The sequence below is a fragment of the Lissotriton vulgaris genome, chromosome 1_1 (assembly GCF_964263255.1).
Source record: "Lissotriton vulgaris chromosome 1_1, aLisVul1.2, whole genome shotgun sequence".
NCBI lineage: Eukaryota > Metazoa > Chordata > Amphibia > Caudata > Salamandridae > Lissotriton > Lissotriton vulgaris.
Window position 1 is genome coordinate 2,137,688,296 of NC_141685.1, and position 13,687 is coordinate 2,137,701,982.

The 13,687-nt window shown below is 41.6% G+C and overlaps 1 protein-coding gene across 6 annotated transcripts in view; it reads right to left on the bottom strand.

The window, feature by feature from the left end:
• Positions 1-13,687, bottom strand: part of PACSIN2 (protein kinase C and casein kinase substrate in neurons 2) — a 524,922-nt gene that overhangs the window by 77,624 nt on the left and 433,611 nt on the right. The gene's annotated exons all lie outside the window — the stretch shown is intronic.

Below are 13,687 nucleotides of genomic sequence, written 5' to 3' on the forward strand. Positions count from 1 at the left end.
TTTAAAGACCCTTGGTCTCACGCCCCTACGCTCCTCTGTCTACATTTGGCAAACCCACTGCTGCTTCATGAATGTCAGGCGACTGGATTCTAAAATTGTCATCACCACAGGGCCCAACTTCCAGAGTCTCTTTCCTGCTTCTTCCATTTGCCCCTCTCCTAAAGCCTAAACATCACTAGGCCCATGCACACCCTCAGCTAGGAGCCTGGGAAGACATTGTTGGCCACCTACAGCAGACAAAATGATGCCCAGTTTCTAATACTGCTGGCCTCTGGACAGACCCAGTAGTTAAAAGGGAATGCTACACCCAACAATAATGCTGGGGATGTGGAAAGGAAAGTCTCAAAAGGCCCCATAGAATCCTCTTTTAGGCAGGTGTTGGCTTCACTGCCCATAGCGGCATTATACTGCGGGACAAACCCTCTGCCAATGGCACCTGGATGCTGCTACAGCAGGGATTCCAGTCCATGTTGTAGGCAAAGAACTCCAGGAAGCTGTAGGGCCTGATGATTTTGGCAGATCTGGTCTTGCTGGCAATTTTCTGACGGTTTATCCGCCCGCCTATTTGGCGGTCTGCCTGCTTTATTTAGATGTCGGCAGGTCTACGTACAATAGCCCGCCTTTGTGCCGCCGGCTATGCCGGAATTTTCCTCCCGCGTCTACAACGTCGTAGGCAAAAGTGGCTGTCGGAGGGAGTCCAGCAAAGATTACTGACGGGCCAATCACAAAGTGCTTTCTGTCGAGGAAACTGTGGCCGGGACCACTCCAAACTTGAGTTGGCGGAATCGAAGTAAATAAGGTAGAAACTTACAGTTTTTTCTGTTTTCCCCATCTGTGTCTGTCTTGAACCCCATTGTTCAGGTCCTTCCTTTGCTGCTGCTACTACTTCACCACAAAGCGAATCAACCGGGTTTTCACCGGGGTCCGAGATAAGCTTCTTTCTCACTTCTTTTGCTGTGAACCACGTGTTAACATTTGCTTTGGCTATGTGTATTTTTACATTGCTCTTACATGCTATTTATTTCTTACATGTAATGCATTAATAATGTTCCTTTTACAACTTATCAAGGTAAAATGAACACAACTGTATTGACACTTTAAAAAATATGTGTTCTTTTGTGATGTTTATGGGTGAATGCTTGTGGTGCCTGTGAGTGTAAATTCAATAGTATGTGTATGTTGTTTGTGTTCTATGCTATATGTGATACACTGGGCAAAACACATTATCTACATATATTTGTGAAGCAAACATATCTGTGTAGTGACACAATAAAGTGTTTAGTATTTATCAGTCTCCACTCTACCAGGGACTCTGTTAGGTATCTGTCGCTAGGACAACACCAGCACAAAGGGGAAATCTAAATAGGCTTGGCACAAACCCACCGGCCTGACGGCGATGGAGTACTGTTAGCCAGCAGAGGAGTTTGCCACGGAGGTGCGCCGCTTACGCGATGGTAAACAGTCTGTTGATGCGAATGGTGGTTAAGTAAGTCCAACTCTAAATTCGGCAGTCTGGACTCCTTCAGCTCGACTGAGTATTTGCAACCGCCAAAACAGAGAGACGACTGGAATCCCACCAAGATCTAAATCAGCCCCCCAAGTCTTCACAAAGTTATCATCAGACATTCTTGCACATTCTTGCTAGACCACACAAATCCCTCAGAATTTTTAAGTAAAAAGTGACTACGATCTGATCTCAAGTTTCTAGGTATGCGCCAGAGATTGTGCTTCCTGGTACTTCTTTTTTTGATTAGCTCTTTCACTTTCTACTCTTTTCTTGCTTCAGCCATCCAGAGAGTCGTATAACAGATAAAGCAACATCTGCCACAAGTTATTCAAAGAGGGTCAATCCCAGATTTTAGACCACACTATTCTCATTCAATATGCTGCAGGCCCCTTGCTCTTTCACTTAAAATTTCCTCCCCAAAGTCTCCCGTGTTCTCATCCCAGTCACTGCAGCTTAAGAAAAATAGACTCTCTCTCGGAGTTCACCAGTTAGAACAGGGGTTCCTTTTATGATATAACAGCCATTTTTTTCCATCTGCTCCAGAGAGTCTGCTTACCTTTCCAGGACTGACAAAAGTCATTGACTAGGGCACATGCTCCCCCATGAACATTAACAATAAAGATCAACAAGTATTGGACCAACCAAATAGTTCTGGCTTTAAATGAATGTTGAGTGGGAATGTGAAGCGTTACAAGTAAATAGCATAGGAATAGGCATGTATATGAGTGGAAGCAAAGAACTGTAGAAAAATATTGGCGTAGGTTAATATGTCAGATGAAAGTTGTACTTTCGAGACAGACTTAAAAATCCATGTAGGTTATTAATTGCCCTCCTCCCATCTGTGCTACTGCCAGAGAAAAACATAAATTATCTACTTATCAAAGACGTTTTAATAGCTTTTCACTGTCATCTGGGTGCCCCTAAAATTCCAAGCTTAGGCATCAGGATAAACAAACAAAATGATCACAGCTGTGTGTAGGGCAGGAGCTTTTTTTGTGGAAGCTCAGAAGTTCTGCCCAATCAAAAGATGTACTCCTGGCTCCCACCATGTGGGTAGAGCAAAAGCCCCTCTCTAGTGATGCTCATATAATTTTCTGGTGACAGCTGCATTGTCAAGCCAGACCATAAAAACTAGCCTTAAGAAAAAAAAAAGCTCAAAACTGATGTCTTCTGATACATTAATCACTTCTATTGGAAATAGTTAACGGAGCAGCATTACACAACTGTATCAACTGATCCATTAACCATTGAGTTTGGTGATCTGAAATGATGCTGGCAGAACTGAACTTTTGTTTTAGAATCACTAATGTCCATAAACCTATTTTGCACATTGTGCTCAGGGCTTAAACTGAACATGGCAGACATTTCTATACCTTAATAAGGAGGTTTATCACCTTGGAATGCCTCACGTTCTTTCCTGCATCTGTAACAGGCAGTGACACGAACACACAAATCACTGTCAACCTTACAATGAAACAGAGATGTGCAAACTATAGGAGCAGTGTTCCTTGCTAATTCATTTCCAAAATATGCAGATTAAGGCTTCACTTAGTGAACAAATGATTACTTCATTATAGTCCTGCTTCTGCATTGCAGTGATAATCATTGAAGTCAAATATTAGACTAATTTCCTGCTGCACGTTGCAACCCTGGGGAACTTTATCTACATACTATCTCTAAAGAAGGTGTAAAAGATGACTATGTCCAATGTAATCAAGTACCGTTCCAAAGTGAGAGGATATGGCTAGAGCGACAGACTTTGAAGCTGGGGAGCCAGGTTCAAGTCTGGCGGGAGGCTCAAGCATCCTGTGATTCTGGGTAAATCACTTATCTCCCCATGCCTAAAATTAATGTGTAATACAACTGGTGCTCAAGTAAAGCGCTCTGATACATTTTGGTCGAGTTCACGCTATATAACAAACAAAAAAAGCTACAAATGATGCTTCCTAACAAGGAAAACAGATGTTAGCTAAAGGTTCAAGTTCGCTGTTGGGCTGGATCTCTGTTGATGCTGAGGCTGCACCACTACTCAACGTCAGAAAGATCATTGATGTCGAAGCACTCTTATCTAACGCCATGCCACTTGACATTAATGAACCTGTTAATGTTAAGGCACTTGACGTTGGAACATCATACTGTGTCACACAGAATGAATTTCAGCTTTGCAAAGTTGTCTGTTTCATCAGTGGCAGAGGTCTTGGCACCACAGAAATGGCTCAGGTTGTTTCCTAGTTCGGATTCTAAGTTGGCTCCTTTTGGTCCTTTATCTTTTAGGATCCCAGCACAGGGTCCAGTACTAGCACCTTCTGCTAAAGCACCACCACCAATGGTTATTGTTTCTTGCCTGATTTTGTCTATCAGGAAAAGACAACTTCTTATTGGAAGTCACCTAAAGGACATTTCCTGCGGAGTTACCAAGGTTGGCCTCACAGGATACACCTCTGCAGGAGTACCAACCACCACATAGGTATGGGTGTGAGAGGTCACCCTCAATATCACTTTCAAGATCTTCTGTATTGGATTTGGATATTTTGCCTTAGTACCTTTAAATCTGTGTCTGTTCGAATATAGGAACAATTCCAATACCAGCTGCAAACTCCACATCTTCTGCAGATATACATGCCTCCAGGACAAGACCTGGTCTAGCTCTTCCTTTGGTTTCACCCTAAACTCGACTATGCAGTAGAAAATATGGAGTCTCAGCTCCATAAAATATCTGCTCCCCATGACAGTGTAAGTAAGCGGATGGATGCCATGAAGTAAAAATGAGTACTAATGCCACTGCACTTAAGTCTGCAGTGCTATTGCCATCTTAAGGAGGTATGACCAGGCGCCATAGGGGAAAATGCTAAAGTTCATAGAACAGCTACCAAAAGAAATACAGCACGGTCCCTGCAAAGTAGTACAGGAAGGCCTTCTCCTATCTAATCAGGCGATTAGCGATCAACTGATTCAGCTGACCCGTTGGTGTCAGTGTACTGTTAAAGCATCATCTTGACTGTGCCTGTTGTCCATGAAGCCAGATAGTCAATCAAAAATACCCAATCTTACTTTCTCTGGCTCCTCAAGATTAGGGTAACATAGGGAAGAGGAAGTGGTCCATACAAAAACAAAGTGAAGATCTTGAAAGCAGACTGATTCAGGGTACTATAAAATACTTCAGATCTCAATATCACTACAGATACTACCAACAGCAAACGGTTCAATTCCTTCAATGGCCATACCAACCCAATCAGCAACAGGAGCAACCACAACAGAGGTACTCGACCCAACACAAACAATGCTCCAAAGTGCACTCATTCACCAACCTTTATTAGCCAATTTGTATGCACGGCCTCCATCCTAGTCCAGAAAAGGACTTGCGCATCCTCTAACCTGTCCCTCCTACCCTCATACATAATTTCGCTCGAAGAATACAAGCAACAAGAAAGTCTTCCCTTATGTTCATCTCTGCCCATACTACTGATATCACACCAAATCACTGACCTTCACAAGGAGATAGATATCTTACTAAAGAAGTGAACTGTCGAACCTGTCTCCGTCTTCAAAGGCGAAGCGACACCTATTCAAGATACTTTTTTTTTTTAAACCAAGACAGACTTATACCCATTCTGAGTTGTGATTAACAACTGGATCAGTAGAGTAAAATTCCACATGCCAGCGCTTCAACAATTTATCCCACTTCTCAAGAAGGCTGGATGTGTTTAAATGTTACTCAGAATGCTTACTTTCACATTCCAATCAGAAAAAAAACACAGGATTTGTTTTACTGCTTTGTGGAAGGGAACCCACACATTCAGTAGGCAGTGCTTGCTTCTTATTAGGCTGAAGTCCTTCTCCAAATGCATGGCTATAACAGCAGCCCACTTACATCAGCTAAAGATCTACATGTACCCATAATTGGAGTATTGAATTCTTGTCTAATTCCAACAATTCAGCCAGAATAAAGAATCTCCTAAGCACAATAATCTTGCTTTACTGACTCTGTCTACAGGTAAACTACAAAAGTCAACTTTACTCCAGATCACACCCTGACTTACTTGGGAAGGATTATAACTAGAATGCAAGGAAAGGATTATGTTACTTACCCTGTAAGCATCTGTTGGCATGTAGCGCTGTAGACTCACATGCTTTGCATACTCCTGCCATCTAGTGTTGGGTCCGGATGTTTGCAAGTTGTTTCTCTTTGAAGAAGTCTTTCCCAGTCACAAGGTAAGGTGAGTCCTCCTTTCGGTGATAGTGCACATGGGCATCAACTCCATTGTTAGGTTGTTTTCCCACAAGAGGGTGAGAATGGAGTAAGTAAGAGTAATATAGAGATGTCCATCCATATGGAGTGTGAATAATAAGAACTGCAACATCCACAGGTGTACGGGGAGGAGTGAGGGCGCATGTGAACCTTTAGCTGTACATGCCAAGAAGAGATGCTTACAGGGTCAGTAACAGATTGAGGCATGTGTGCTGCATAGACTATATAGCAGTATTCCTCAAAGCGGTGGCTAACCAGGGATGTTGCAGTTGTTGGAAAGAGTCTTTAGCACTGTATGTCCTACATCAGCTTGTTGACGTGCTAAGAAATCCACACCATAATGATTTGTAAGTGTATTTGGTGTGGACCATGTAGATGCTTTACATATATCAGCTATGGGAATGTTAACTATAAAGGCCACAGATGCTCCTATTTTGTGAGCAGAATGTGCTCTAGGAGGAATAGTTACGGTTTTAGGTTTAACATAACAACTTTGAATGCATTTGACTATCCACCCAGAAATCTCAGATTTTGAAATAGGAATTCCATTATGAGGTGGAGCAAACAACAAAAAATTGTTTTGTTTTGCGAAAATCCTTTGTCCTGTCAATATAGTATAGTAGTGCTCTTCTAACATCAAGCATGTGCAAACCCTTTCTACTGCTGAATCAGGCTGAGGAAAGAACACAGGTAACTCAACTGACTGATTAATATGAAAAGCAGCAACTACTTTTGGGAGGAATCTAGAATTTGTAAGAAGAACCACTCCATCTTTGTGTAGCTAAAAGAAGGGTTCTTCCATGGTTAATGCCTGTAACTCAGTAACGCACCTGAGTGAAGTGATGGCGATGAAGAAGGCAACTTTCCATGAAAGAAATTGTAACTGACAACAACGTAATGGTTCAAATGGTGTACCCATAAGCCTTGTAAGGACAATGTTAAGGTTCCAGACAGGTGCAGGTGGTACACTGAGTGGTATCCTCTTAAGCCCTTCTATAAAAGCATTAGTAACTGGATGTTGAATAAGGACAAATGTTGTCTGTTTTGCAGATATGCAGCTACTTCTGTAAGGTGTATTCAAATGGATGTGTAGGCTAAGCCTACTTGTTGTAGACCATGGCCCGAAGGCAGTGGTGGCCCAAAAGCTTTAAGTTTAATGGGACCAAGTTTGGTGGGCAAAGGGGCTTTTTTACTCCTGACCCCTAGAACCCCCTGTCTTGCTTAAAGTTCTTCGGACCGTAGGTCGCTCTCGGAGTCTGATTCATGATTGGAAAGGGCCTCTTTCTCCTCCGCTACCGATGCTTCCATCTGCTCTTGTCCAGTATCTTCTCTGAAGATATCCGGGGTGTACTTGATGTTCTGTCTCTGCATGTCCCTTTGTCGAGCCCAATGATCCTGCAAAGTCTTTGGCGACCGAAATGATAGACAAGCATCACAATCCTCCTCCTTGTGCTCTGGTGAAAAGCACAAGTTGCAGACTTTGTGCAGGTCAGTGCATGGATAATTGGAGTGGCACCAGGGACAGAATTGAAACCGAGTATGTTACAGCAGCGGTAGACTCCACGAGTATGACGGAGTGAAGTCGGGAGACACGGCTAGGCCTGAAGGCCGCCCACAACCTCATCTGGATTGAAGATAAGTGTATTCTCACTTTTTTTTGCACACATGAATAAAGGAACACGTACAAAACAATACCGACAAGAGTACAGTGGGTTGCACACTGAGTGGATCCCGCAGAAAGGTCTCGAACCAGAGCGCCAAAAACCACAACTGTAACCTATGGCGGAAAGAAACCACTAACAATGGAGTCGATGCCCATGAACATTATTAACAAATGGAGAAGTCATCTTACTGCGTGACTGGGAAAGACTTCTTCGAAGAACAATAACTTGCAAACATCCGGACCCCATGGCAGGAGTATGCAAAGCATGTGTATCTATAGTACACATGCCTCGAACAGTGTTTCCATTGAAGGACAGAGACATCTATCTGTGAAAAGTGTTATCTTCTCATGAAGTCTCCAAACCTGACCACATGTCAGATTTCATCACTTCTGGGTTCAACAACTTCATGCTTTGCTATTGTGACAAATGCAAAGCTCATACGAAACCAACCAAAAAAAAGTCTGGAAGGCCAATGGTCTCCGAAGATCTTGGGAGCAAGCTCAAGCGGTTGTATCCACAAACGAAGTCTATATCCTAGTGGTACAAGGCAAAGACCCATATGGAGTACCTTTCATCTGTGATCTTCCTATCCAAGGAGATGCCTTTCTACTAAACAGGATGCTCACCTAACACTTCTTACTGTTCAAGGTCCATGGAAAACAAGAGAACTCATATCACAAACTGGATTCAGACACAAGATCTGACTCTAAAGTTGGTCAAGCTACCTACAGAATCTGTTCAGTTAATGCTTAGTATAGAGCTCTACGGTAATCTTGTATAATTGGTGATTTTTATTCCTCATGGCAGAAAGCCACAAGTTTGAAGGATGTGCTTGCTGCTCTAGTCTGGCATTTAAGCGCGAACAAGACCCAAATGGGTATCAGATCCCTGTATAAAGTGGCGACAGTATGAGTACGGTAACAAAATTGATCAAAAGGAGATAACTTAGCAAGCAAAAGGTCAAGGGGGGGGGAAACACAAGGGCAAAGGGGGGCAGGTGGATACTGCCTATATCTAGTGGGACCTGTAAGGTTTTAGCAGAGAAACAACACAAAAATATGTTAAACAGAGTATACAGAAGGGAGACAGAAGTAGATCACGTTAGTATCAGTGTTGCAAGTCATTTAGGAGTAGCCATTTGACATGTTTTCTGAAAGAGGCAGTAGATGGGTTGGTTCTGATCTCAGGGGGGAAGAGCACTCCATATTCTTGGAGCAAGACCAGAGAAAGCACGATTGTAAGTTATTTTCGTGTTGAATGTGGGTGATTCCAATAATAGGGTGTTAGAGCTTCTTAAGTTCTGACAAGATTCAGATAGCTCAAGTTTTTTGGCCAGGTAAGTGGGGGGGATGTGATGAATAGATTTGTGCACCAGGCAAGCTACCTTGAACCGGATCCTCGTGTCAATGGTCAGCCAGTTTAGTTGAATTAGGTCTGGCGTGATGTGGTCATGATTTCTGCAGCCAGTGATGAGTCTGGCAGAAGCGTTCAGGTTGGCTCTAAGCGGATCCAAGTTAGTTTTGGGTAGCCCAGCAAATGTCACCAATCCATACTCCAGGCGTGAGATACCTAGGGATTGTACAGCAGGCTGAATGTCCTCAGGTGGAAGGAAAGGTTTGATTTTCCTAAGGGGGTTGAGCTGAAAAGTGGCTCCCCTAATAGTTGCACTGATGTGATCTTGCAAATGTAGGTATTTGTCTAAGGTTATACCTAAAGATTTAGCAGAGTTTACAACATGCGGAGTGCAGTTAAGCGCAGTAAGATGTTTGAGACAGTCCAGCGTATGTGCAGAATGGTTGCGGGGGCAATCCGAAGGAATTCAGTTTTGAGGGTATTTAACAGTAGATGGTTAAGATTTAACCATTGTTAAGTTTTTAGGAATGTATCATTTAGAGATGTTATGTCATCTGGAGAGGCGATCTTCAAATATAGTTATGTGTCATCAGCATACATATGGTACTGGATGTTAGAGCGGTTCATAATATCGGATAGCGGTTCCATAAAAAGGTTGAAAAGAGTGGGCGAAAGTGCAGAGCCTTGAGGTACTCTAATGGAGACCGGGGTACTTGTTGCAAGGTATTGGTTACCTTTGATCCTTTAGGTGCGGTTTTGTAAGAAAGAGGCAAACCAGTTTAAGACGAGGCCCGAAAATCCCATCCTTTATTGAAGAAGAGCAATGAGTTTTCATATTTGATGGAGTCAAATGCGGAGGACAGGTCAAGAAGAATCACAAGAGAAGGGACATTTTGATCAACGGATCTCATGGCATCGTCAAATATATGAGTTAGTGCTGTTTTAGTACTGTACCCCGCTCTGAATCGAGACTGGTAGAAGTCAAGGAGATGAAACTTCTCAATATGGTTGCAGAGCTGTGTGTGGACGCATTTCTCGAGCAATTTAGCTGGAGTCATGATGCTGGTGATCGGACGAATGTTATTGGGATCAGCTAAGTCAGCATTGGGCTTTTTTGGGATGGGAGTGACTTAACCTGCCTTGAGGCACTCTGGAATCCTCCCCTGCAGGAGGGATTCTTGGATGATCCGGGACCACAGAGGGAGGATGGCTGGTTTAAGGTCTTTAAAAAACTTGGCCGAAAGTGGATCACTGAAGTGATTGGAAGGTTTTAAGGACGCCATAGATTAGAGCAATTCAGAGTCATCTGGTAGAATAAAAGTATTCCATGATGCGTTGTTTTTGGGAGGACAGCTTAAGTGGAAGGAAGGTACACTCGCTGCATGAGGTTCTCTGGTTTCATCTGATGATGCAGTGGAGTTCAGAAGGTGCAGATTAGGAGTGGTAGGATGCAGTTCAAGTTCAATTTTCCTAGCCTTTTCAGCGAAGTATGTTGAGAAGTCCTCCCCACTAGGAAAGGAGGTTATGTGTGCTGAGCAAGGGTTGGTAGAGTGGTTAGCTTGTTGTTTGATGATTTTGAAGAGTTTCTTGGGTCTATTTTTAGTGTTGTCAAGTTGAGCCCTGAATTGACCGGTTTTAGCATTGCGAATACGTTTGTTGTATGCGCTTCTCATCTCCCTTAAGTAATTGAGGCTGGTAGTGGAGGGAGAGTTTCTCCAAAGTCTCTCTGAAAGCCTAAGTTTGCAACGATCATCATTTAGGGAGTTATTAAACCAGGGTTTGGATTGTTTGATCGGAATCCTTTTGAGTTGCTTTGGAGCAATAGAGTTGAAAATACTTGTCATAGAGTAAATGTAGTGATCAGTAAGAGCACCAGATTGGTCATGTTAGGGGGTGGTTTGAGACTATTCTTGCTTCTACATTGTACTGATCTCAATTAAGCCATAGACCACTCCCCCTCCTCCCCGACTTTGGGACATAAATATCAGTAAGCTTTATTTTGGTACAACTCTACATGTTTGTCACAAAGAACTAGGTCTGAGGCAACTGCAAGTACAGTGAATTCTGGGATTGTAAGCTTCTAGCTCTTCAAATGTAATGCATAACAGACTACATATTACTATCTTTATACAATGTTAGCAACACTTTAGGCTTAGAGTACGGCAATGTAGTTTTGGCATGAAGTATTGAATAAAATAGTGTAAATTTTCAGGAAAATTTACTGAAATTAACAGGTAGCGAACCATGCCAGTTCCTTTATCGCTGACGGAGGCCAATCTGTTTGGATGGCACCATTTGCATCAGACCCTAAAGTGACCAAGTTTGGCACCTTGGATGTTTAAGAACTGTCTGATGGCTGTCTTTCAGTGGATGCAGACTAGTAATTTACAATGCAATGCCAGCAAAACCGATTTGAATATTTGGCTCGCCTCGACTTATTTGGAATAGGGAGTGCTGGCAAGGATGTACCACTTCACCTCTCCCTTCGGTCATGGTAGCCCGAAATGTAGATGTAAAGATAGACTGCCAGCTATCTTTAGGTCAGCAGTTGCCGCTGTGGTTGGTTCCTTCTTTGGGCTAAAGTCTGTAGTGAAATGTTCAGGTACAAAAAGCGGTGATACATACACGCAATCTCATGATTGGGCTATGCCAATACTCCATACCTGCTTATTTACTGAAGAGGTTACAGATTATTCAAAACGCAGGAGCTAGTATGCTGATAAAAAAGCCTAGGCACACTTCTATTCTTCTTTATTTAAAGAAGATACTCTGGCTCCCTATAAAAGAGAGAATTCGGTTTAAAATGCTAGTTCTAGCACACAGAGTTTTCTATGGGACTGGTCCTAGCTACCTTTCTGCGAGGATTATACACTATGATCCAGTGAGAACCCTTCGTTCGTCTGAGGTCGGGCTTGCACTTGAACTGAGAGTTAAGCATAAAAAAATGGGGTGGTTTGTCGTCGTCCTATCTTGCTGCACTGGCATGGAATGCCCTTCCTCCATGCATGTGAGCTTTGAGGGTGGAAAACTGTTTTAGGCGAGCTTTTGTCTTCAAGACAGTTTTTCAGTGTTGATCTATTGTTTGAGGACACGGTTGAAGGGTCCTTTAGCTCGAGATACTCTTGGAGTCGCTGTGCGCTCTATAAATTCATGATTGATTGATATGTTGCATAGATAGGCTTTTTAGAAGCCTCTTTATTAAACTGAGCGTGGTAATCCTTATATACTCCTTACAGATAGTATTTGGATTAAGTGTTCTGATGTTCGCACATGCACCAAAGAATTACTCTAACATATGTGACTATGAATGAAGACCCTACAATGCAGACCAAAAGGGAATGCAGTGTATAGTATGTTCTGGAGTTATGAAAGTATGTTTATGGTACCTCATCAATGGCTATTTATGTGAACTTTCTAACAAAATACAATATAGATCACTGAAACAATCAATAAAGGTGCATTCCAGTGACTGATGTACACCTTTATAAGAAGATAAAGTAGATTGTAAGTATTATCAAAGACAAAGTAATACAAATATTCAACTTACTTCATCCTAATTAGACGGAAGGCAGGAAAAAACATTATATTATTAGCAAATCGATCACAAGGCTACACAACTGTACACAAATAAAGTTTTACAGGAAACGTCAATGCTATATAACCTTTCAAGCTTGAAATCCTTCAGATATCTACAAATTCAAAAAAGCTTACACTTGCAAAATTAAAAATATTTAACTGGAAAACCTACAATTGAGGGAACTTGGATTAGAATGAGTAAGTTCAGAATCATGAGCTAAGTGGCAGTTGACTGCCAGTTTCATTTACATATAACATATCAACTAGTAAATAGTACATATTTATCAAAATAACATGAGATTCATCTAGAAATTGCAATTTACTATGAATTGTAGCTGTTACTTCAGGCTCAATAAGTTTAATAAAAATATGCCTACTACTAACAAAACACGATTGCAGCATTTGTTCTTCAAACTTTTAGACAAAGAGGATTGCATAAAGTGTTACACTGATATAAAAGCATTGCACTGAGTAGATCAAAATTTCCTACAGGCAGGATACTTTTTGGAAGCAAATGTATATTATCACCTATTCTTGGTCATATCCCCTTTAATAGCGCCACCAACACCTTGAACCCCAGTGTAATTTAAGGTACACTATGAATTAGAAGGCCGTACAAAGAATTCCTCAGGATTGTTTGAAACAGGGGAATCTACTCACAATAGAACCGATCCCTATACTAACTATTGTTCCTGTAAGAATTAGATTAAAGAGCTTCGTGATAATTATCTTACTGTGGCAGTTTTCCCCTGATTCTAGCATGATAAACCTGATGAAATTTATCAAGGGAAAAGGCCCAGGAAAAAAGCAAAACATGTGGTGTGTTAAATTTGGAGTATGCATGTTATGACTCATTTTCCTGCATGTGGTAAATACCTAACATTGTGTTAATGGCATTTACCAGATGCCATATACAGCCCAACTTGTAAAGAGGGTGTTGGTATTATTTATTTGTGCAACAGTAGTATTATTATTATTATTACCGAAGTCAATGATACTAGATGTATTGTTTAATATAAGTGAAACAAGCAGGTGTTGCCGTGTAAACCAACTGGAACCCATGATAGTTGGTAGTTAATACAGTAAGACAGTAAGGGCTCACTGTAGTATATTTATATACATTTCACAGTTTAAAAACAATTAAACACCCAATGTGTTACTTCATAGTACCATGCAAAAACCATTTCATAAACTTAATTCCCTTAATAGTAATATTTGTTTAAGGCTTATTTAAAAAATGCATGTTTTTCAAGAGTGCACATGGTGCAAGTGAAAGTACATTACAAAAATCGTGTGCACAAATCATATGAATTTGTTGGTATAAAATTATGAATGCAC